Raw genomic sequence first — 24,367 nt, 5'->3', positions numbered from 1 at the left:
CAAGTAAAGAACAAATATTGATCATTTTAAAATTTTACTGTTTTGTATAAAATAGACACAAATATACTTTAGAGGAAATCTTCCCTAAATAAAACTAATAATTCCAACAAAATAAAAAGCTGTGAATGATTTCATGATTTCAATTATTCAAAATCTATAACTATTTTGAAGTATGGATAACAATATACACTAATCTTTTATCTTTCCTTAACTTCAAAACAACTCTTTCCAAATTCAGATATATTTCTTAACCTGAAATAGGTGTCAAAATTTATACTATAAATTACATCCAAAATGTACTATGAATGCATATTTTTCCAATGTGTGTTTTGTTTATAGTTAAGAGTATGTTTAAAATATTAGTGTGAATTTTACAAAACAAAAACAGACACATATTAAAAAATTAAAAACATACTATATGTATTATGACTACTGTTTCATTAAAAATGCTCATACCTAAGAGACAAGTGAAAAAATTCCATAAAATATCATATTGTACTAGGAAGAAAATATCTATTAGAAAATTATTGATTTTCTCTTGAAAGAATAACATAATTTTATTATATTGTCATAATTCCTTGATTTCACTCCTAGAACAACTGTTCCCTTCAGTGCATTGATCTTCAACGTTATTCGCTTGTGCAGTTTTGGATTCTTAAACTTCAGCCACTGAATCGAGATTTGGAGTTGGTGTTTATTGCACAGTAGTATATGATTCAACAAGTTTTCCTCCATTTACAGATGATCATTATGTAATAATTTTTAGGAGCAAAATATTTCTCTAAAAGTTCCATTTCAAATATCCAGAAATAAGTAAAGATCAGTTCATATATTAATAAAAAACAAAACAATTGAATAAGCTTGGCAAATGACTTATATACATGCGGAGCTTATTTGATACATTGCTTGATTTTTCACGTCTAACTTCTTTTTTTAACTAAACTTTATGATATATGTCCCTAATCCTTGACATATTGTACACTCTATTTTAGTTCACAAAGATGATTCTTATTTTCCTATCATGATGCACTTTTTACTACAAAATACCTTCTAATTTTATAAAGGTATACTTCACTGTCAGCACTTAAAATAGCATTGTTTTTTTAATCACACAATGGTAAGTAGAACGAAATTGAAAAATTAGAAATTTTAATTAAAAAAATAATAAATGGCACAACAGACTAGTAGGCCTCATAATTCTGAGGTAATATAACCCTCATACGAGTGCGCTGCTCCAGCACAATTACTGACTACCCCAAAAAGCAGCTAGTTTTGAGTGGAATCTGGAACAAAAGAAAGCTTTACAACGGGTACATGTTGTCCTGTTGACTGAGGTCTCCTTAAATGCCTGGAGCAAAAAGTAAGGAAACACATACCTCTCCAGTCCTTGCAGATTGGTTCTATCAGGTCACCCCGCTGATGCTTGACTAGGCCGCTCACAGCTCCAGTCGTTTCCCACCCGCTCCTTGGGCGGGAAAAATCCGCCTCAGAGGAAAGCGGTTCATCTTCTCAGGGCTCCTCTGAGCATGCGCCAGTCCTGGGCATGCGCGCAGCTTTTAAATTCCCAGGTTAGTTTTCCTCAATATGTGCCAGAGCTTGTCCAAGTCCTAAGCAACTCCCTTCCCAGCTTTTCCTGTCAGGCTCCCTCCTGTTTACTGTTTCCCTCTGCTGGAGCCGGAATTGTTTTCTTCCCAAGTATCAGAGAGGTTTTGCATTTGTCTTTCAATGTTTCCAGCAAAGCGCGCTACACAGCAACTTTTCCTATGGGAGTTCCAGTTTCTTTGTAACAGAGCAGTTCTTCAGGCAGCTGCTAGGAAAACGGACAGACATTATTTTTGGAGAAGATAGCTCTGCGGCACGAGGAGCCTTGGGGACCTGGGCGGCTTTCTTGGAGACGGCCGGTGAGTCCAGGCTGCGAAGCTCCCTTACTCTTTTTCAGGTGGCAATCCTTCCCGTTAGCGTTCACTTGCTTTCTGTGCACCTCTCGCTGTTCTCCAGAGTTACAAGTTGATTCCGACACTTTTCGTTCATTTATTCTCTCTTTTTTTTTTTTTTTTTTTTTTGTGGAGAGTTGAGCCCTGGAACCTACCTACTTAGCCATTGTTGCTAATGTCAGTCCTCTTTGTATTAACTTTTGAAGTGGGTGTAAGTTCTCCACTTTTTTAAAGTCTGTTTTTGATTTTTTTTTTTTTCCGGGGGCAGGGAGGGGCACACCTGTGGCATATGGAGGTTCCCAGGCTAAGGGTCAAATCAGCTACAGCTGTGCATCTACATTACAGACACAGCAAGTTAGGATCCAAGCAGCATCTGTGGCCTACACCACAGCTCACAGCAAGGCTAGGGATTGAACCTATGTCCTCATGGATGCTAGTCAGATTTGTTTCCACTGAGCCACGAGTGGAATTCCTTGATTTTTGATATATGGTCCATGTATATTTTAGGAATAGCTTGTGACTTTTGAAATATTTGGCTTAGGCCTTAATAGAGACTGCACTAAATTTACGGATCAGCAAGTTCCATCTTAGCCATAGGGGACCCTTGAGTGCCTTGACATAATACACTTTGTAATTAGATTTTTTTTTTTTTTTTTTTTTTGCCTTATTGTCTCTTTAGGGCCACACCGGTAGCATACGGAGGTTCCCAGGCGAGGGGTCAAACTAGAGCTGTAGCCGCTGGCCTATACCAGAACCACAGCAACACCAGATCCCAGCGGCAACTGCAACCCACAGCTCAGGGCACTGCCAGATCCCCAACCCACTGAGCGAGGCCAGAAATCGAACCTGAGTCCTCATGGATGCTAGTCAGGTTCGTTAACCACTGAGCCACGATAGGAACTCCCGTAATTAGATTTTTTTTTTTTTAAATTTCCCTCAGGAAAAATGTGTGGGTTTGTGTGTACCTCGTTTTCACTTCTTTTTTCAGCTATACTAAGCACTGTCATTATCAAAAGTATAAGTCTACAACTTAGTTTCTTTAATTTTTGGATTATTTATTTCTAGTATGTAGAAATAAGTTTGTTGAGTTTTGTATATTGATCTTTATTCTGAGTCCTTGCTAAGCTTATTAGTTTTCATAGATTCATTTTTTGTGCGGAATTCTTAAGATTTTCTACATACATGTTCATATTGCCCATGAGTAAAACATTTTCAAACCTGAACTTTTTTGTTTTTTTTAATCTTGCCTGACTGGCTGAGTGCACTGGCTAGAACCTCATGTACCATACTGAATAGAAATGGTAAGAGAGGACATTTTGCCATATTTTTATTTTAGGGAGACAAAAATCATTCTTTCACCATCTAATATGATACGAGTTGTAACTTTATACATGTCCTTTTCCTCTTGCAGAAGTTCACTTCTATTAGTTGGTTGAGTTTTTTGAGATACTTTCCAGGAAAATATTTTTATTGAGCCATTTTCTTATTAATTCACTACAGATGACACATTTTCTTGTTTCTGATGATCATTTAGAAAACAAACAACACTCATTTGTTCTATCACCAGCCATAAATAATTAACATATTTGCATTTAGGGAGCATGGATTTTAAAAATTTACTTATTAATCTTCAAATTTTGCAACATAAAGTGTCACTTTAATTGCCAAGAAATATCAGTAATTATTCCTTTATTCTAAACCTCATAAGAACTACCTGAATTATCTAATTTTATTTATTAAATAAGTCTAAATAATAAACCATCTACTGTGAGGATACATCTTTCACCAAACCTCTTTTCATATCCTCTTGCATTTAGGTCCACTAAATGTTATTGTTTTTACAGATTAATATTTTAGTCTTTGCCTCCGTAGTGTCAAATATGAAACAAAAGTCATTACAAGGAAATAAGCTGTAATGTTAGGCAAGTTTACCTCTGAATGGATGGACAATTAGTATATATCAAATGGCTGGGAAGGAATACACCTAAAAGTTAACAGTAGTTATATATCAGCAGTGTTGGATTATGATTAATTTTAGCATCACTTTACATATATATTTTCAATTTTATTTTTTTTAATATTTTAATATTTAAATAGCTTACATAATTCATCTTGATTTTATCAAGAATAGCACCCCAACTCTTGTTCTCAGGCTATCATTCCCCCATGGGTATTTCTCCGATTTTACTCATTTTTAAAAAATATCCTCCTCCATTTATTTATCTAAATTCTTTAAGAATATCAAGCAATAGAAGCAAATTAAAAAGAAGAAATAGGAGTTCCCTGCTGACTCAGCAGGTTAAGGATCCAGCATTATCAGTGCTGTGGCTCAGGTCATTGGTGTGGTGTGGTTTGATCACTAGCACAGGAACTTATGTATGCTGCAGGCGCAGCCAAAAAAAAAGAGGGGATAAGTATGAAGTGTATTATGAGCGAGAGCTAAGGCTTTGTAGTGGCATCGGGGAGAATTTTTTGAGGTGTGTAAACAAAGGAAGCTTAAGGAAAATCAAACATTTAACTTAACCTTATTTGCCATTTGTATTGCAATGCAAATGATCTTCCCATAGATCTTGAGTATCTTTTGCTTTCTAAATACACCTAAAATGTTTAAGCAGTTTATAAGAGATAGCAAGGGAAAATTGTATGTTCCATGTTTGAGTTAGTGGTGGGCAGGGAAATAAGACGTGGTGACAGTGAGTAAGAGAGAGAATTTAGTAGCCATACGATTGGAACCAGAGGGAAGTGTGAGATCATAAGCCATAAGTATTTGTCAGCATAATGGAAAATATATTGACTTTCCACAAACTAAGGAGATATTTAAATCACCTATAATTTTAGTGATTCATGCAGCCACCTGGATTATAGCAAACTTTCTTCACATATAAAGCTATTTGAACTTTGGTATAAGAGTCCAAACCAGCCAACCCCTTTTCATATTGTGCTTGTGATTTATTCCTACAATTTTCAAAGTTTGGAATATTTTGAGTCTCTCTCTGAATTATTCACCATCTGCTTGTCTCCTTTGAGTGCAAAAGTCACCATTTGCTCTATTGTTACTTAGAAGCCAATTTGCTGGTATGATACTCCAAGGCTTACTATGTGTTCTGCACTTTTGCACATTGGAGTTCAGAAAAATGTGTCTCTGAAGCTTAATTTGTGTATTTAACCCAATGCAATTATGGAAAGAATAGAATGATCACTGTTCTAAAATGGATCTACTCTAATCTAAAGAGATTTGATATATTCAGTGATCAGTTCTATTCAAAGAGTGTAAATTTCACGTAGACTAACACTAGCAGATTGCAGGGATTCTAATGAGTGAGTTTCTGTGTCTTCTAGGACCTGTACAGATATGCAGCTATGATAAATTAGAAGAACCAGGAAAAAAATATGCATGCTCTTCACAAGGTAATTACCAAAGTGGAGATTATATTAAAATAGATATTTTGCTCAATTTCTAAAATAAATTCACATATTTTTACCTTAAGAATGGCAACATATGTGGAGTAGTACCTAAGTATTAAAATTGTACAGGTGTTTTCACTATAGTGAAGGGATGTTGAGAGAGAATATTAAACTCAATAATTTAGCAAGTTTCAAAATGTGTTACAGTAACCTGGAATTGGCAGTTATCATGCATAATTTTCATATGCAATTGCATAAAACTTTCTAATTCTGGGCATCAACTCAAATACTGAGAACTTGTATTTACTTCCTATTGAAACCAGCACCTCAGTAACAATATATGATATGGCAATATTATCTGAGTAACATTTGTATGTGAGATATCAATATCATTTAAAAATATATTAGAAGGAAATCCAGATTTCCTTTCCCAAAAACACATTAGGAAAAATTATGGTCTTTCAATGGTTTGTCTAGTCTTTCAAAGTGTTCACAAAATAATCAAATGTAATTGATTTGTTTACAAATTGCGAACAAATAATTGTTCACAAATAATCAAATGTTCACAAATAATTTTAAAAAATCAAGTGCTGTTCTCAATATCAGTAAAAGAGATGAAGTAATTGAACATCAATGTCGCCGCTAGAATTTATCTCTAAATTGAATAGTCGAATTATGATTTGTTATAAAGGATAGCTGTGATTGTTATCTGTATGAGCCATATCTTCCCATTTACAATGTTTAAAGTTTAGTAGTACCAGACATTCAGTGTCTAATTTGTATAGCTGTCAGGGTGAGGGGTCCGGATCTTAGGCTGCACATATTAAGATGCTGCAAATTCTGGGAGACTAAGTCCTCCAGAATTTTCAGCTCTACTGTTTTTATCATTTGTGATATTGAATTCTCTTACTTGTTTTCCAGTTTTCTGGGTTTCATCTTTTCAACGCAAATTTATTATATCATTCATACAGCCTACACTTCTCCGTTAGAATAGGGATAGAATATATTACAAATCCTGTTATAAACTACAGTATTGTCACACATTTCTAGGTGGCAATTAAATGTTTCAGTAAGACTTGTAAAAGTGATCTCCCAAAATGTTGCAAACTGACAAAAATTATTCTGCTTTGTATATTGCCTTACTTTGTTTTTATTATTCTTTTTTTTTTAATTTTTTTGGTGTGGGAAGCGATGGGTAAACTAGCATCTGTTTTATTCTTCAAAATGGAAAGAAAAAAAATAAAATAGACTATAAGCCTCCTTTTCAACAATTATAATTTGGTTTTAAAGATAAAGACACACAGAGACAGGCACACACATACCTTATATGTGTTCGCTAGTTTCCAAAGTTAGTGTGAAACCTATTCACCATTCTGTACATGTGCATTCACTATTTACTATAAAAAGTGGCAATCTTTAGAGTTCCTGTTGTGGTGAAGCAGAAACCAATCCAACTAGGAACCATGAGGTTTCAGTCTTGACCCCTGGCCTCACTCAGTGAATTAAGGACCTGGCGTTGCCATGAGCTGCAGCATAGGTCACAGACACGGCTCAGATCCTGCATGGCTGTGGCTGTGGCCTAGGCTGGTAGCTGTAGCTCCGGTTTGACCCCTAGCCTGAAAACTTCCATATGCCATGGGTGCAGCCGCCCCCCCCTCAAAGAGGTGGGAATGTTCTTCCTGTTGAATCTGAGCTAGCCCTGTGACTGCTTTGTCAATGAAATGGGAACAAAATGGGATTTGATGGCTTCTGATCCAGCTATTAAGAAGCCCTAGCAGCCTAAGCTTTCCATCACAGATTCCTAAGGTGCCAAGTTGTCCTGTTAGAAAGAGCATCACACAATGAGATTAGACACAGCCTAGAGAAGTACAGAAGCAACAGACAGACAGCCCAGCCACACTCTGACTACACGTACGTAAGAGACTTGAAGGTAGATATGTCAAGCAACCAGCTAGCTCATCTAGGCCAGTCCATAGAATCATGAGATTAAAAAAAGGTTGTTGTATCAGCAACCAAAATTTGAAGTTATCTGTTATTTGACAATAGTGAAGTGAAATAGACTGTAATATAGAAATGGTGTATTGCAGTCTCACACACAAAAATGTGTGTCATTCATTTTGGGACAGTGTGGTGGATAGAAGCTGGAAGCACCTTGAAAAGACATTGGCTTTAAGGAAAGAAGGAAAGTATTACTTGAGCTGAAAAGAAAGGAACCTAAGTTATATAAGAGCAAAATAATAAGCAAAACAGTCAATGAAAGCATTACAAAAGATTGAAGGGAAACCTAAAAACTTGTTGATCTGGCTAATGAGTTTCTAGGCGGAATGTTGAGAATGTGAACTGTTTTATGGTTTAGTTTGGTATTAAAAAAATTAAAATCTGTCAGTGATAAAGTATAGAAGCCAGATGAGCTAAAAAGGAGACCACTCAATTTGGCAGGATAATTTAGAGGAAACATAAAGAAGCAAGAATGTTCGGCTTCAAAAATAAAACTTTGTCTTATTTTCAGTTTTTCTACAAGGCAGAAAAAGAAGGTAGGAAATAATCTCAGAGTAAAGATCAAATCTAAGCCATTTCCAAGAAAACCTAACCTCAGGGTAAATTTTAGATCAAGGATTAGTGTAAACTTTTTTAAACCTCAGAAATATCCAATTTGTTATCCCTAGAATTTTCACCTAGACAAAAAGGTCTCTTGGTCAAAAACAGGATTTCTACGAATCTTAAGGACACTTTACCCAGAAGATTCACAGATCCAACGTAGAGACTCTTTCACCTCTGAAAGAAATGTGTCATTTTTTTTTAATATAAAGGAGTTTATTATAATGTGACACATAAAAATCCATAAATGTTATTAAAGGAATTATATCACATTGAACTGAAAGGAACAGATGAAATTCATGATGGTGAGTGTCCCCCCGGGACCTCAGAATATATAAGCAGGATGCAGGCTGAAAAAGTTACTGTGCTTCAAACTTAAGTCATTTCATACTCAAAAGTGAAGTTAACTCAGAGGACAAATTAAGATCCTGGAGGATGGAGCCAACATCTGTGGAGAGTCACTTCAATGGAGCTGGAAACCCTAATCAAGGAACTAATATATACTAGTTCAGAATTAAGATTAGTAGTTTTATTATTCATACTAGCTTACATTAACCGGTGACTACTAAACAAAACTTATTTCACAAGTCTTCATATAGAACTTTTGCTTCAATGTCTGTTAAGAATGCAATCACAAAGCCATTTCATTCCCTTCTTATACATAAGCAAGCATATAATATTGCAACTATTTTTGTTCAACATTTTTGCCTATTAGTTTGAGTTGTTTTGTCCCTATAACATCAATTTCACATTAACCCCTACCTGATTAACATGCCAGATTGATGTTCATACAAACATTCTCTTGTTCATACAAAAGTACAGCACTCCCAATTCCTATATAGACTTTAAAAGTCCTTCTAAGCAGAATAAACATGCAGATCTTGAGGTTTTCATGAAAGTGCACAACACATTTCAAATCACCTACTGTAGCCACTGTAAAATTTATGCTCCCAGTTATGTTTTTAAATAGGCAATTTGAGGGAAATGTCCTTTCCTGTTTCTCACAGGGAAAGTAAAGGACAAAGAATTGGACATTTATTACTGTAACTTACAAAAAAGAAAAAATGCACACATTGTTTTGCCTACATTTAAAATCCTTAACCAGCCACAAAGTTTTCCACATCCACTTCTCTAGCATAATCCACATTTTGATCAAAGTGTCACCTTCAGGTATTTTTAGTTTGTACATTCTAACTACTAAAATTTGAAAGTTATAACCAAAGTAGGAAATTAGTCTGTCTCACCTCTGATTCCATTATCTCAACTTTAGACTCAGATTTTCCACATCACCTTTGGCAGACTACAATGTGGTACTCCTCAGATATTCATATGGTGCTGATTTATATTTTCTCATGGAAGACCCAAAATGACACACCTGTTTCCTTTAAGCAGGTCATTGTTTATTAATGCCAGCCCACATGAAACCGAGTGTGTTGTGACAATTAAGTTTTATATTCAGAATTCTGTACCTCTCTGAGGAAACTTCCTTTTTCTGTCCACACAGAAGTTTTGACTTCTTTTTCATAGTTCTTTCTTTTTGCTTATTAGCAAAACTTTCAGTACTTGTGAGAGAATATTGTACATGAAAGTAAAACAGTCATCAGAGTTATAATTATTACTATTGTTGTCAATACCTATAATTATAATTTTTTTCTAAAAACAAAAATACAACTATTTTTAACCAGTATGAAACAGGAGTTGATATATTTAATATATTCTAAGCTTGCAAAACTAAAAGAAAAAATATAAAAGAATACAAAACAAAAGACCTAAAGGGCATCAACAGAAAGCTAAAAACATAAAATACATAATTATAATAAAATATAAACACAAAGAAAATAAGGCAGGAACAGCAAAATAAAAAATCAGTGTAACAGCATATTTCACCCATCAGACTGGCAATTTTTTAAATATTCCATGATTTTGAAGGTAAGGCAGTATTCAAGACATTCAAAGCCAGTCAAAGTTGTATAAGTTAATAAGACATTTATGAAAATATTTAAATATTCCACATACATTAGTATGTCCATAGGAAGTAATCCTTCGGAATCTATCTTATGAGAGATTTTAAAAATATTAACCAATATTGTATTCACATGCCAGAACATTTATATGAACACTAAACTTTTAGGAATAACTTGTTTCAATCCATACTGAAATAGTTAATAAATTATACCACCCGTGCCACCCTCAAAGATACTTGCACCCCTCCCAAATGCTTGGTAGATTATGCAACAACACCTTCATGTTGCCCACTTTTGAATTAAAGCCTCATTGGGTTGCTTCAAACTAGCAGTACCTCGGAAAGATGCATGCACACCAGAAGCAAAGGAATCTGGAAATGTTTATTGCTTAGATTTTACCTTAGAAAACCCAGGCTCATAATGTGGCAATTTACTGTATTATAGAGTGCATATCCTACAGTGTTGGCCACAGATAATAGGTGTTCCCTCTATAATGTCTGCTTTGCACGTTACTTATACAAATGTTATTTTTAACAAGCATGAAAAAGAACATCCTGCCTTCCTTTGACGGTCAGGATTTTTCTCATTGTTACAATGAACTCAAGAAAATAGGTTTTTATTGACTTGTTACACAAATTAAACATTGAAGAACATCTTTTTATCTATTTTGATTTATAATTTTGGTGGCAAAACTTTCTCAATTGCGTATGTTTTATAAAAACAGCATAATTTTAAGCATAGTCACAACAGTATATGCATAACTTGGTTTTAAATCCTGACTGTACCATTTATTAGCTATATTATTAGTAGTGATTTTACCTACTATGTATTTGTTTCAGTTTCTTCATCTGTAAAATAATTGTAATAATTGTTTTTAAGTAATAATGTTTTGAGAATACATTCACTTAATAAATATAAAGAATTTGGAACAATGCCTACTAGAAAGTAGGCATCATATAAATGTTACAAGCTAAGAAACTCACAAAAATACAGGTTGTTTGCAACATTTTTTTTTCAGGTGTGGAATTTTTGATCAAACAGGCATACAGAGAACTATGATTTGACTAGCTTTATTATCATCTCTGTGTTGCATCCAATTGCCTACCCACATACACATTTTTAATACTATTTTGCAGAAGTGGAAGTTCCTCCTTCCTCTGTATGTCAACTATTCGTTTCTAAGTACCCCCCCCACACACACACTTTGTGTATACTCACTAGAGGACAATTACAGTATTCTTGGTTTTAGGGTGTTTTAAAGACAAATAGGCATGGAACTTTATTTCAAGTATTATGTATTTAAACAAGAGTATAAATTGGTTTTATGTGAGAGGCATAGGTTAAAATCAGGAGGAATAAGTTATTTCAGCTGTTTCACCTGAGGGTCTTAGGGAAAGCTCACTAAAAGGAAGAAAGTAACACAGTATACTGTTGTTATTATAGGACTTATACATCCTCCCTCTTCCCCGACTGAAGATTGATTATGATTAAAGATTCCTGAGGGTAAAATTTGGCAATTCATTCCTTCCACATTTTTGCATGCTCAAATACTCTTATACATTCAGATTTGATAGTCTGCTATCCATCTTGATGTTCTAAAATCCTGCCTTGATAGAGTGTTCTGATATAAATTGATATTATGTGATTCTTGGGGATATTTTTTCTCTCTGAATCTTGATGGTCTTAGGAGTATTTGATCCCAGAAAATTATGCTAACTCCTGCTCAGATCTGTCTGTAGAAGACAGCCTCATTTAATAGCATAAGTTCTTCTGTCAAAATGCTTTGAAAAATGAAATGTTTCTGTCTTCTGGCTTTCTACAGTTACAAAATTTCCAATACCATTTCTCATTGATCTCTTTGTATAAACCAAATTTCAAACTCAGTAATTTAAACCCATTATAGTTACAATTTATCCATTAACTCTTACCTACTACACTCATTGCCATAATTATTATCTATTTCATAGCACCTCACATTGATATAGTTTATATTTTATCTTATAACCAAAAATGCTGTTAATACCCTATAGTACTTTCATCAGTAGCATAATATTAGCTTTATTTTTTTTTCATCTGAAGACAATATATAAAGTGGCCTGAATCAAATTCTATTCTGTATTATTTAGTGACCTATACTATAGATTTAAGAGGACAAATAGTAGTTGTGTAGTTAAATGTCAAACATTTCCTTTAATGAAATATCCTATTTCTTGAAAATTAGCTATTAGGCTGTCACACCATTATCTTGTGTAATGAATTATTTATTTTTTTCCGAAAATAAGACTCCTATTATAATTATTTTCTTGATGGCTGGTAATTAAGATTATTTTTTCAATGCATTGATGAGTTTAGCATGTGGAAAATACTGGCAAAAAGTATAATCTCATTTTGACCAAAATATTTTATTGGTTTCTTTATGTTTGAATCCGTCATGGTCCAGGCAGGAGACAGAAACCAGACAACAGTTATTTTAACAGACAAATTTTATTGTAAAATTTAGTTCTTGAAGGCTTTACCAGTTGTATACTTCTATGTAACCAACTACTGCTTTACCTAGTGAGTTATTTAATAATTTTTTCCCCATAATTCTATTGGTTGACTGGGATCATCTGGGTCATCCTTTCATTCCAAATGGTCCAACTGGAATAATTCATGCTACTCCATACAACTAGGAGCTCAGTTAGAGCTAGAAAATCCTAACAGCTCAGCCATATTTCTGGGACCTCAGCTAGCGTAGCTGAAATATTGGAATCTCCTCTTAAAGCAGGATAGTCGGACTGAGACGGTGGTACAGAACTCCAAGAGAGTAAATTTAAGGTTTCCAGCCTTCACTTCTATCCCATGCTATTGATTGAAACAAGTTGCAATGCCAACTCAGATTCAAGAGGAAGGGAAGTAAACTCCACTTAATGGGGGATTACAAAAATATACAAGGATGGGAAAATAGTTGACAGTTGTCTTTAAAAAAATCAAGGCATTATAAAAGAATATGAAGTGGGAGTTCCCATTGTGGCTAGGCAGTAATGAACCCGACTAGTATGCATAAGGATGAGGGTTTTATGCTTGGCCTTGCTCAGTGGATTGAGGATCTGGTGTTGCTGTGAGCTATGGTGTAGGTCGCAGGTGCATCTCGGATCCTGCATGCTGTGGCTGTGGTGTAGGCCGGGGGCTGCAGCTCTGATTCAACCCCTAGCCTGGGAACTTCCATATGCCACTGATGCGACCCTTTAAAAAAAAAAAAAAGACAATACATAAATAAATAAATAGATAGATAGATAAAGAATATGAAGTAGATGGAAGTAGCAACTGCAAGATGCAGCTACTCACCTAGGGATGGTGGAACAAAGAGAGGAAATAAGGATAATTAAAACTTAAAGTTTGGAGAAGCCACATGAGGCTCAGTCTCCTGATAAGGTACTATAGCTGGTGCTGTTTTCTCAAAGCCAGAAGGACCCCATGGTTTGGACTAGACATTTTAAATATTAGCATTGTTAACCCTTTTTCATTCTCATTCAGTCTTTCATGAATGCTAGCTAGCATCTCTCAAGGTGTCCATATGATGAGGATGGTTTTCAAAGTGTTGACTTTTTTAAGAAAATAAATCATGTTCTTATTGGAACAAATTGTTCACTGTTAGTGTTATGTACCATATACTACTGTGTTACTCTAGTGAATCAAATAGGAATCAAATAAAAAGAGGGAAAAAAAAAAAAAAAAAAACAGGTAGAAAATGGTGAGTCCTGTGCTCCTTCTAGCCTTTTCTCTCACTCTATCACACCCTACTGGTGAGCCTAACAAAGGGGCAGAGGTAGAACAGAAATGTAGTTTGTAGACTCTTGGTCTCTGCATTACAAGCCCAGTGTAGCCCCGGGTTTAAATATAAGCACAGTGTCCACTACTGGATGTGAAAATCCCTGTACTTTAGTGGATAATTGAAGGGAAACCATGTCGTAAATTAATTTGTCCTATGAAACTTTAAAGGTAATAAAAGCCCTGCTTCTGATATTGATTTTCATAATGTTTCCCGTGTTTAGAGACCCTTAACTAAACATCACATTATTTTAGAAAGTGTATTATTTTCCTGTATTCAAAATATATTAAGTTCTATGAGTCTTATAAGTCTCAAGACAATTTCAAAATTAAGTTCTGTGATCACATTAATTTAATAAATTCATTGACTCCCAGAATAGCTAGTTATTAAAAAAAAAAGCATTTGAATATTTAAGGATTAGTGTGTATTTTTTTTTCTTATCAGTTATTACTACTTTCATTTACACCACACTCACACACAAGAAATATTTTACATTGTACAACTGTAAATGTAATAAAATTCACTGAGTTTAAAATAAAAAGAAGTATTTTACTTGTACATGTTTTATTTAAAAGCATATTTATATATCCTTATACTTAAACCAAAAATATATATTTACAGAATTTTTGCAGTAAGTCGCAGCTGTGGATAACAGATCTAACTTCTTATTTGTCTTTAGAAAATAAATGAAATAAATGAAGCCTCATATTCATTTCAAGACAATTATCATAGTCAATCCTATGTTCTCTTTTTTACCGTTCAGTTTCCTTTTAATATTAACAAAGGGAGAGTTCCACAAACAAGTGAATAGGTTTTAGAAAATGGCTTTTATATAACAACCTGTAGGTGGATAACTAGGATTTCACTGATTTTAAGAAATTAAATTTTGTGACTATTTGAAATTAGGAAGAAAGAATTTGGGATGTGAATAACTTAAAGGTAAACCTTTGAGCTGAAAAATGGAAATATGAAAATAAAAATTTAGACTGAAAACCTAAGCCTCCCATAATGTAGTATTCTTCACACAGACTGAATTACTTGTAGAACAGGTATGCTTTTTCTAATGGCATTCTGGCTATAAATGGACTGCTGGTTGGCATGGCTATAACTACATGATGTCAGTATTCCATGCACTAGGCAGAGATTTCCATCTCATACATCATTCATAAAGAACAGCAGGGATTCCACAGTCATCCGTTCACATTTCAATTGTTTTAAACTCTAGGAGTTGTTTTTAAGTTAAAAAAGAATCAAAGATCATATAGTCAGTCATTATGACCTGCATCCATATAATTTTAAACCAGGAGATGTGCCACTCACTTGGGACAAGGCACAGCAAGTATTCTTGTTAGAACCACGGATAGAGGAAAGAAACTGCTATCGAAATGCTTCAGTCTTTTAAGAGGAGACTTTTTTTTTTTTTATTCTTTGTGAAGTACTAAACAATATATGATGTTTTCACAAACGTTATCTCTGATGAATACATAAGGGAGAAAGAGGTAAAATCTATTTTCCATCAAAATGCTTTTGCATTGACACATTTACAAGGGAAATCACAGTGTAGGTTCTTCTGGTAAATTCTTCTAATGCCTTGAAACAAGCATTGGGGTTGCTACATTCAGTAATTTAGAAAATCCCTCCATTAGCTTTCTTTGATTTTGTGTAGCCATGAAGAAATTGTAAAGTAGACTGAGTTCATATTCTGCATTCAAATGTTCCCATTACACTTATGCTGCTCCCTAGCTCCATGTAACATTAATTTACAGTACTGTTTTCTGGTTTTGATTCTTTGTTCTCAACATCTGAAAATCCTAAAAACGGAAATATAGAAGCATTCCCTAAAAGTTCTCTTTTTTATGGCTCATAAAATTCAGTATGCTTTTGTATGACATTAATAATGCATGGCCATCCACTTATGTTTGGAGTAATTTTTATATTTTGGGGTAGTGAACAAATTTATGCTAAGTGTTTGAAATATTCTAAATCTTAGTATGTGTAAACCCTTTAAGATTTTTAAACAATTTCTCGATGTTATGTTTATGATTATCTTTATTTTTGATATGAAGAAAGGATAGAAAGTATAAGCATGAAAATATGGAATAAGATTAAAGAGAATATGCTCAGAGCCAGAATGCTTGGTTTGAATTCTGGCCCTGTCACTTGTAAGCATTGTGCTGGAAGAGATTTAAGCTCCCTGTCTTTCTGTTTCTCACCTGAATGGGAGAGACAGTAATAATATTCATACAACACTCCCATTGAGTTTTATAAGGTTTAAAAGATTAGTGTTTTTTGAGTGTATTGTTATATATTCAGTAATTTTGAGTAATTGGCACATGTTAAGTGCTATATATATGCTTCTCAAGACTGGGGAATTGGTTGATTTTGTTTATTACTGCATTCCTATTACTTAGAAGAGAGCCTGGTGCATAGTTGGGTTTTGTGCCACTTTTTGTTTTTTTAATTTCAGTTAATTCCTTAACTGTTCTCCTGAAAACTATATTTTCTAGGGTTTTGTTTTTGTTCAGTGGCTATTAGTTTAGATTCAGCCATGGGGAAATACTGTTGGAAAATGAAAGGGGGAAGCTAGGATATTCCTCTTTCTCTAGCTCCCTCTCAAGTTGATTTTTCAGCAGTAGGTGTATCTCCCCTGTTCTCCTAGTTCTATTGCCCATCTCCTTCCTGGGAGTCCCTGTGTAGCTATAGATGGGTTGTCTTTTGAATACTAGTAATACTGTTTCATTTCTGTGTCTGGCATATCCTTGATGTTAACTATCCTTCCAGCTGCTGTTCTTCATGTCACTTTATCATCTCCTCTTTGTCCTTCCAGCTCCTGTACAATTCCCTATATAAGATTTTCTCTGAACAAAATACCTAGAAGGTTTTTCATTTTCTTGCTAGACACTATGATACATGGTTCAGTAAATAAATATTGTCCAAATTAATAAGGAAAGCAGCAGTAACATGTATACAATACAGTCATTGTGTACACAATACATTCTGATTTCTGACGCTGTGACATGTTAACCCAATGAGGAGGAAGTTGTAGTTCAGTGTGGGAATTTTTAAAGGAAAAATACCTTAAAAATGAGGCTTTCTTCACAATATAGAATTTGGGGAGTGATGAGGCAAAGAGAAATCAGACTCTATTTCTAGAGACTGAAATTTTAAAAAGAAAAAGGATAATTGATCCCTCATTCCAGACTAGAGATGTTATGATACAAATTTTCTCAGGTGTGTATGATACTTTGAGAATTGTCCAGATCCATCAGCTCTTACCCAAAAAAGGGAAAAAGGAGAAGGAGGGAAAGGGGAAGGAAAAAGAGAACAATGAACTGTGTAGAAGTAAAGGCATATTTCAAGAAGAGTGGCCACTATCATACCCACCTTATCAATTCACATGGAGGATGTGGCTGATGCAGGGCATTAGGGACGCAGTGAAGTTTCTTTCTGTTTTATTTTTATGCAGTGCTTTAATACTAATAGTTTCCCTATTTCCTAGAATGTGACTTTTTGAATGAGCCCCTTTGTGTGAATTAGTTTGGTAATTAGCTGCAATTCCTTACTCCAGAGAGTTTTGTTTTGTTCCTCTTCTATCTTATTCAGGTACCATCTTATAAACATGCAATTCCATTTTAACAGAGGATAGTAAGTTAAAAGTAAAGCAACAATATATAACGGTGGGATTTCAGATATAAGAACATTCTCATGAGAGAAATAATTTTGGGCTCGGGAGCTTTCCCAGCACTCCTAATGTCCTAAAAAGTGAAAAACTTTGTACACATTTTTCATAGAAGGCATATTTTATTTGTTGCCAAACTGATAACTTTCAACCTTCTTTAATATCTTAGGTGTATAAACATTCTTACTATCATAGTAGCAACTTATAAAATAAATTATCCTTTTATGTCAACAGAATTGAAATGATTAAGATAAATATTTTCCTTTTTCTGAACACAGCATTAACTACATGTACTGAAACTAGTATTGAGTTAATGCTCAGTCTTTGGTTGGATCAAACTTTCATTATTTCCTGGGCTGTATGACTTAGAGCTGACTAGGTTTAGCGCACCTCCTATACCTGAAAAACAGGATAGAATTTGTTGTTCCCCAAACTCCCAATACTACCAAGGACTCAAAGATTGTCCCTAGGCTGATTCTATTTCAGGATATCAGTATGTACAAATGAATCATTTAATTTGATTTTTCCCAGAGCTCTTCGAAATTATCTTGAATGTGGGAATAGTGGTACAAAAGAGAGAAGCAATTTGGCACAGATAAAGGGTACTGAAACAGAAATCAGAAGAACTGAGGGAGTTCCCGTTGTGGCGCAGTGGTTAACGAATCTGACTAGGAAACATGAGGTTGCGGGTTCGGTCCCTGCCCTTGCTCAGTGGGTTGACGATCCGGCGTTGCCGTGAGCTGTGGTGCAGGTTGCAGACGCGGTTCGGATCCCGTGTTGCTGTGGCTGTGGTGTAGGCTGGTGGCTACAGCTCCGATTAGACCCCTAGCCTGGGAATCTCCATATGCCGTGGGAGTGGCCCAAGAAATGGCAAAAAGACAAAAAAAAAAAAAAAAAAAAAGAACTGAGAATCATCTCATTATTGCCGTATACTTTGATGTAGGATACATATGCCAATTGAGAGAATTGGGCTGGGTGGTTTTTGAAATCCTCTGTAACTCCAACAACCAACCATCTAAATGAGATTTTTCTACTATTTAGGCAGACCTAACATATCTTTTGTTTATAAATTAGACCTTAATAAAAGAATAATCTTTAATAGTACTAATAGAATTAAGAAGGAAAATGGAGTCTATTGATTTTTGAACTTTAATAAATATCAATAGAAAAATATTTGGTTTTGAAAGACTGTTAAGCAACTGAACATTTCTGCCCAAATGGAGTTAATCATTCACCATAAAAGTATTCATTTTTTGTATTTAAATTATGAATACATCACTCTTTTTCCAAAAAGATCTTCCCTCCATCTCCTAGAAACTAAATAAATAAGTATACTATTTTGGGATCCATATGTGTAAATAGATATATAAGCTTGAATTTTATCACATACTTGCTTTGGCTTCCAGATATAATTGATGTGAAATAAATTGTTTCAATAAATTTCCTTTAAAAGTATACTTTATATTTTAATAATTGTTGTATATTTAGCAGTTTGCTTAGCAACCTAGTATGTTGTTAAATATTTTGTAATTTTTTTTCATTAAATGATTTCTAAAACCTGAAGTTGCTGCACTTTGTAAATTCACTATTTTGTAAGCTGTTAGATGATGCTCTCCCATCACTCTACTCAAGTATAGGTAACAGGTTAGGTAACAAAATATAGGTAACAAATACAGGTAACAAAATACAGCTGCTTCCCCTTCACCTTCCAGCTTACTTTACTCACTCTGCTCAGGAAAAGGTAGGTTCATTTGCCTTTTTCCAAAAGTCAGAAAAAATGAGTTGGACATCTTCAGTTTAGTTATGCTTTTGTCTCTACTGGAAGATAGCTTTCCCTGTCCTCCAGAAGTCATGATCTCGTATACCACATGGGGATCCCTGCCACCATAGGATTGCATCTATGCATCTAGGTGGATTAACTCATCCTAATATAGGGTTCAGTTTGCAGGCTCATTTTGACCTGCAAAACAACATCATCAATCTCTGCCTCAAAAACTTACTCAACTGTATTTGACCTCCAATAAGCAGAATAGTTCTTGGAGCTTTCTGAGAGGTTGTTCTCAGATTAAAATCCTCAGTTTGGCTTGAATAAAATTTTCCACTTCTTTCTCAAAAAATAAAAAACTGTTGGAGTTCCCTTTGTAGCTCAGCAGTTAAGGAACCCGACTAGCCTCCATGAGGATATGGGTTTGATCCCTGGCCTTGCTCAGTGGGTTAAGGATCCGGCGTTGTCATGAGGTGTGGTGTAGGTCGCAGACATGGCTCAGATCTCACATTGCTGTGGCTCTGGTGTAGGCCAGTGGGTACAGCTCTGATTAGACCCCTAGCCTGGGAACCTCCATATGCTGTGGGTGTGGCCCTAAAAAGACAAAACAAAACCAAAAACTATTAGCAACAAAAGTAAAATTTGAATCACCATCATTTATTCCTTTAATCTGCAACTTTTAGAGACTAAAGGGACCATTTGGGGAATTGCTACAACATTCCTGACAATTGGACATTGGTCATAAATGGAGAGGAAAAAAATCAGGGGTTGGAATTTCAGACCAAAATAACATGTCAATGTCCTGTGGTGAGGCAAAGTACAGAAACTTTGGTTAATATGTGGAAAAGGCATTTTGAACTTGGTAGTTATAGATGCCTCAGTGTGCCTGAGCAGATTGTTGCAGCAATTAGATGACATGAAACTACTCTGACCTCAAGAAGTCACATGGTATTTTTCCCTCCAATTTATGGTAGGTCTGTCCACTGAGTCACTTTTTATAGAGGTAGCAAATTTTAGGCCTTGGCAGAAACGAAGGCTGCATGGCCAGTGTTGGAAAATTTGTGGGTAATTTCAGTAGACTGCTGCAGTACCCAAAAAAGTATGTATTACCCACACAAACTTTAGCACAGGACCAGCCTGGAGGCTGTGTAACAGAGGCACACAACTTCAGAATTCAAGGCTGCTATTTGTCTCTACACACATACATTTTTCTAGTAGGCATGGTTTTGTTTTTGAAATAATGTAGTTTCTAGACCTACTTAAACTGATGAATTTAGCGTGCCTTACATATCATTACTGAGAAATTAGTAGTATGAGATTTAGGTAGATAACTTTAAATTCATTCCTTTAAATTTGAATAGGCATAAATAGACAAGGAAATCTTTAGAAGGACTAAGCTTAAATGGTTGTAGCTTGACCATGAGATCAAGAGTAGGAGGAACAAAAGAGGGGTAGGGTGGTTTCTTGTGGCACAGCAGGTTAAGGATCTAGCATTATCACTGCAGTGACTTGGGCCACTGCTGTGGTGCGAGTTTGGTCCCTGACCCAGGAACTTCCACGTGCCAGGGGTACAGCCAAAAAAAGAAAAAAGAAAAGAGTATGAGGGAAATGATTATTTAATTTCAAGGTGCTAACATTTATGTATATGGGCATGCAAGTTTGCTTACAAAAATCGAAAGAAAAGAAAGGCAGTGCCTAAAGGAGAACAATAAAAAAAGGTACTGGTTTTCAGTGGGTTGAATGGACTTAAGATTCAGATTTAAAATATTAGCTTTAATTATGATTTTTCTACATGCTGTTTACTAACTGAAGATATATGAACACCACCTGAAAGCCTTTCCTGAGACGTAGGGTTCTTGTAAGCATATCTTTTGCCCCGATATAGAAAACACATAAAGCTAAACAAAAGTCTATTTATAGTTGACTAACAGCTTATTGTTGTTCATTGAGTTCAATTAGTTTACACATTATTAATTCTGAGTATAAGTCATTAACCAATTAATACATGGATGCACTTGAAAACAAAAATCTTCATAGACACTTGCTCCCTCAAATATCACTGACTCTTTGCTATGATCTTGGATATCACAGAGATTGATTCTGAAAACATCATTTTTCCTACACTTAATTCCTCTCAGAGTGGGAATACGCTTGTTTTTAGATTTGATGGTTGTGAGTTCTATAATATTTTTGCCCTGTTGAATAACAAAATGAGATATCTCAAGACTTGGCCTTAAGCTAATTCAACTTTTTGCTTTCCAAAAGAACCACAATAGATTCAGTGAAAGATATCTCATATCAAGCCGCTGACAGAACTCAACCACCACCTGAGATTGAAGAATTCCTTTGGCTAAGACAAGGTGCTGTAAAATATTGGGACAGATTTCAATTCCTTTGGATCTTTAACGTACAGAGACAGGATATTTTTATTTCAGACTTGGAGTCTCTTGAAATTTAACTAATGAGTGTATTTAATCTTTGGACTTTAATATCTCCTTGGAAAGTTCATACTGCTAAGAGGCTTATTTTCAAATTTATGGCATGTGGTCATTTTATTATTGAATGGCTATGGATTTTATTATTAAATTTCTTAATGAAGTCATTTAAACTCATTGGATAATTTCTGATAGACTGGTTCACATATGGTGGTCCACAGTGCATTTAATACATCAAAGGCACTAAAATCTTTGCCAATATATTTTAAAACTAAACAAAACCAGCAAACTGATTGGAAACAATATGTAGGATAAACTATGTCAAGTAGAGGGCTATTGATATTTTGACCAATATTAGTTTCTTCACATTTTTCTTCCCTTTTTCATATTTTACTCTTTTTGGTTTAGAGTTAAAAAATTTTAGATACAGTCCTCTATAAATTTTTTCATGCTAGAATCTTTTTATTCTGACAGTATGGAATATTGTGCAGACCTCCACCATCAACTTGACTTTAAATATAAATATTTTAAAATATTTTTTCTAAAGCAAACTTGGCACTTGGAAATGATACCAACTCAGTGTGTATGAACTTCTACCATACCCAGTATCCTTGTCTGGTTCTTCAGTGTCAGTGCTACTGACTAATGCTGTTGAAGCATGCATTTTTGAATTTATTAGCAGTGATAAAATAACAACCTTTCAGTGATTCTCTCTGGAGAGTGTGACCTCAAACCTACTGCTATCAAACAGCTATCAGCATCTAAACGGAGAAATGGATGCTTCTTGGAGTATTACACTAAGATTATTTCCTCTGACCCCACCTTTCATTACTATAAACTCAACTCCTAGACTGACTGTAGCCACCAGAGGGGCTAGGAACGAGGACAGAATTTTAATGACACTTTCCATACTATTGCTTTGACTTGCTTGTATTTTTTGCAGGGATAATATAAGAAAATGCCCAATGAAAATATTTTTGTATTTCCTATGAAGATTTTATGGATGCAAGTTCCTGTTTTGGCTCAGCGGTAACAAACCAGACTAATATCTATAAGAATGCAGGTTTGATCACTGGCCTTGCTCAGTTGGTTAAGGATCCTGCGTTGCCATGAGCTGTGTTGTAGGCTTCAGACGAGGCTCAGATCCGGCATTGCTGTGTCTGTGGTATAGGCTGGCAGCGGCAGCTCTGATTTGACCCCTAGCCTGGGAATTTACATATGCCTCAGGTATGGCCCTAAAAAGACAAAAACATAAAAATTAAAAAGATTTTATGGAAAGAGCTGATGTTTTCAAAAGTAATTAGGTAAAGAAAAATAAAGGATATTCAACTGATTTAAAATAAATATAAGAAAGCAATAATTTCCTAGCTTTTCTGTGTATTATTATTCTTTGAACTTTAAAAGACATGGTTTATGAACAATGATTATATAAACATCATATTCTCTAATTTAATACTTTTTTTTTCTTTTTCTGCCACCCCTGCAGTATATGGAAGTTCCTAGGCCAGGGATCGAATTAGAGCCACAATTGCAAACTATGCCACAGCTGCAGCAATGTTGGATCCTTAACCCACTGTGCAAGGCTGGGGATCGAACTTGCACTACCATAGGGACAATGACAGATCTTTAGCCCCTGTACCACAGTGGGAACACCTTCTAATTTAATCTTAAAATACATGATAGAAAGTATGTGGTTTGAGAAGTTCCTGCCATGGTTAGTGGGTTAAGAATTGGACTGCAGTGGCTCAGGTTGCTGCTGAGGCATGTATTTGATCCCTGGCTCAGAAATTTCCAATGCCACGAGTGCAGCCAAGAAAATGTATGGTTTTTGAAAAAAGAAATTAACGTATAATTATCTGGTGAAATATTAAAGAGCCATGCTCTCTTGAAACCCTAACATTCACAAGTAGTTCTTCTGAAGAAAAAAAAATATTCTGTAGTTAAGAAAATTTATCCAAGCTGTCATTATAATCTCATCCTTAAGATTCACGAAAGATACTTATTTATTTATTTATAATGATTTTTGTTTTTTTCCATTATATCTGGTTTACAGTGTTCTGTGATTTTTCCACTGTACAGCATGGTGACCCAGTAACACATACATGTATACATTCTTTTTTCTCACATTATCATGCTTGAAAGATACTAATTCATTTAAAATTCCAAGAAATAGCTTTTAAACAGTTTCTTTAATCTATCATTTTCCAGAGATATTCTATAATGAAAAACTTTTTCCAAGGTGCACTGATTATTATGTTGATATTCAAAACTTAACATTTAAGAATACATTGTTTTGTATCTTGGTTCGGGAAACTTTTTCAATAAGGGGCCGTGTAGTAAATATTTTGGGCTTTACAGTCCGGAAAGTCTCTATTGTATCTATCACCACTGACCGCCTCTACCATTGCAATGTGAAAGCAGCCATAGGCGATCAGAAATTCATGGGTGTAAAACTTCATTGACAAAATACTGAAAATAGCTAGATTTGTTCAAATTTGTTGGCTGATTCCTTATCTATGCCACCTGTCCTCAAACTGGTGACTGGCTTTATTAGTGAATATAAGGGAGAATAAGTAGAGCAAGAGCTTCTTGATATTACTTAGATCTTCTCAGTCTAATAGCTGTTACTTTTCACAAGCCATTAATTAAACTAAACTCTAATTGCTCTAATAATGTACTTTAATCTCTGCTTTCCTCATCTACAAAATGTAATGAGAATTACATCTTTTTAAGAAGCCGTCACTAAGTATATGTAAAATAACTTATAAATTACCAA

General features: G+C 34.8%; 1 long non-coding RNA gene across 2 annotated transcripts in view; it reads left to right on the top strand.

Annotated features, from left to right (window-relative positions):
* Window positions 1,561-24,367, top strand: part of LOC110260451 — a 132,408-nt gene continuing 109,601 nt past the window's right edge. For both annotated transcript variants that reach the window (XR_002343762.1, XR_002343761.1), the window contains exons 1-2: window positions 1,561-1,901; window positions 5,274-5,342. This is a non-coding gene — a long non-coding RNA (uncharacterized LOC110260451). The remainder of the gene's footprint in view (window positions 1,902-5,273; window positions 5,343-24,367) is intronic.

Source organism: Sus scrofa, chromosome 4 (genome assembly GCF_000003025.6).
Source record: "Sus scrofa isolate TJ Tabasco breed Duroc chromosome 4, Sscrofa11.1, whole genome shotgun sequence".
In the NCBI taxonomy this organism is placed as follows: domain Eukaryota; kingdom Metazoa; phylum Chordata; class Mammalia; order Artiodactyla; family Suidae; genus Sus; species Sus scrofa.
Note: the sequence above shows the minus strand (reverse complement) of the source record. Positions and strands in the feature narration are given on the sequence as shown.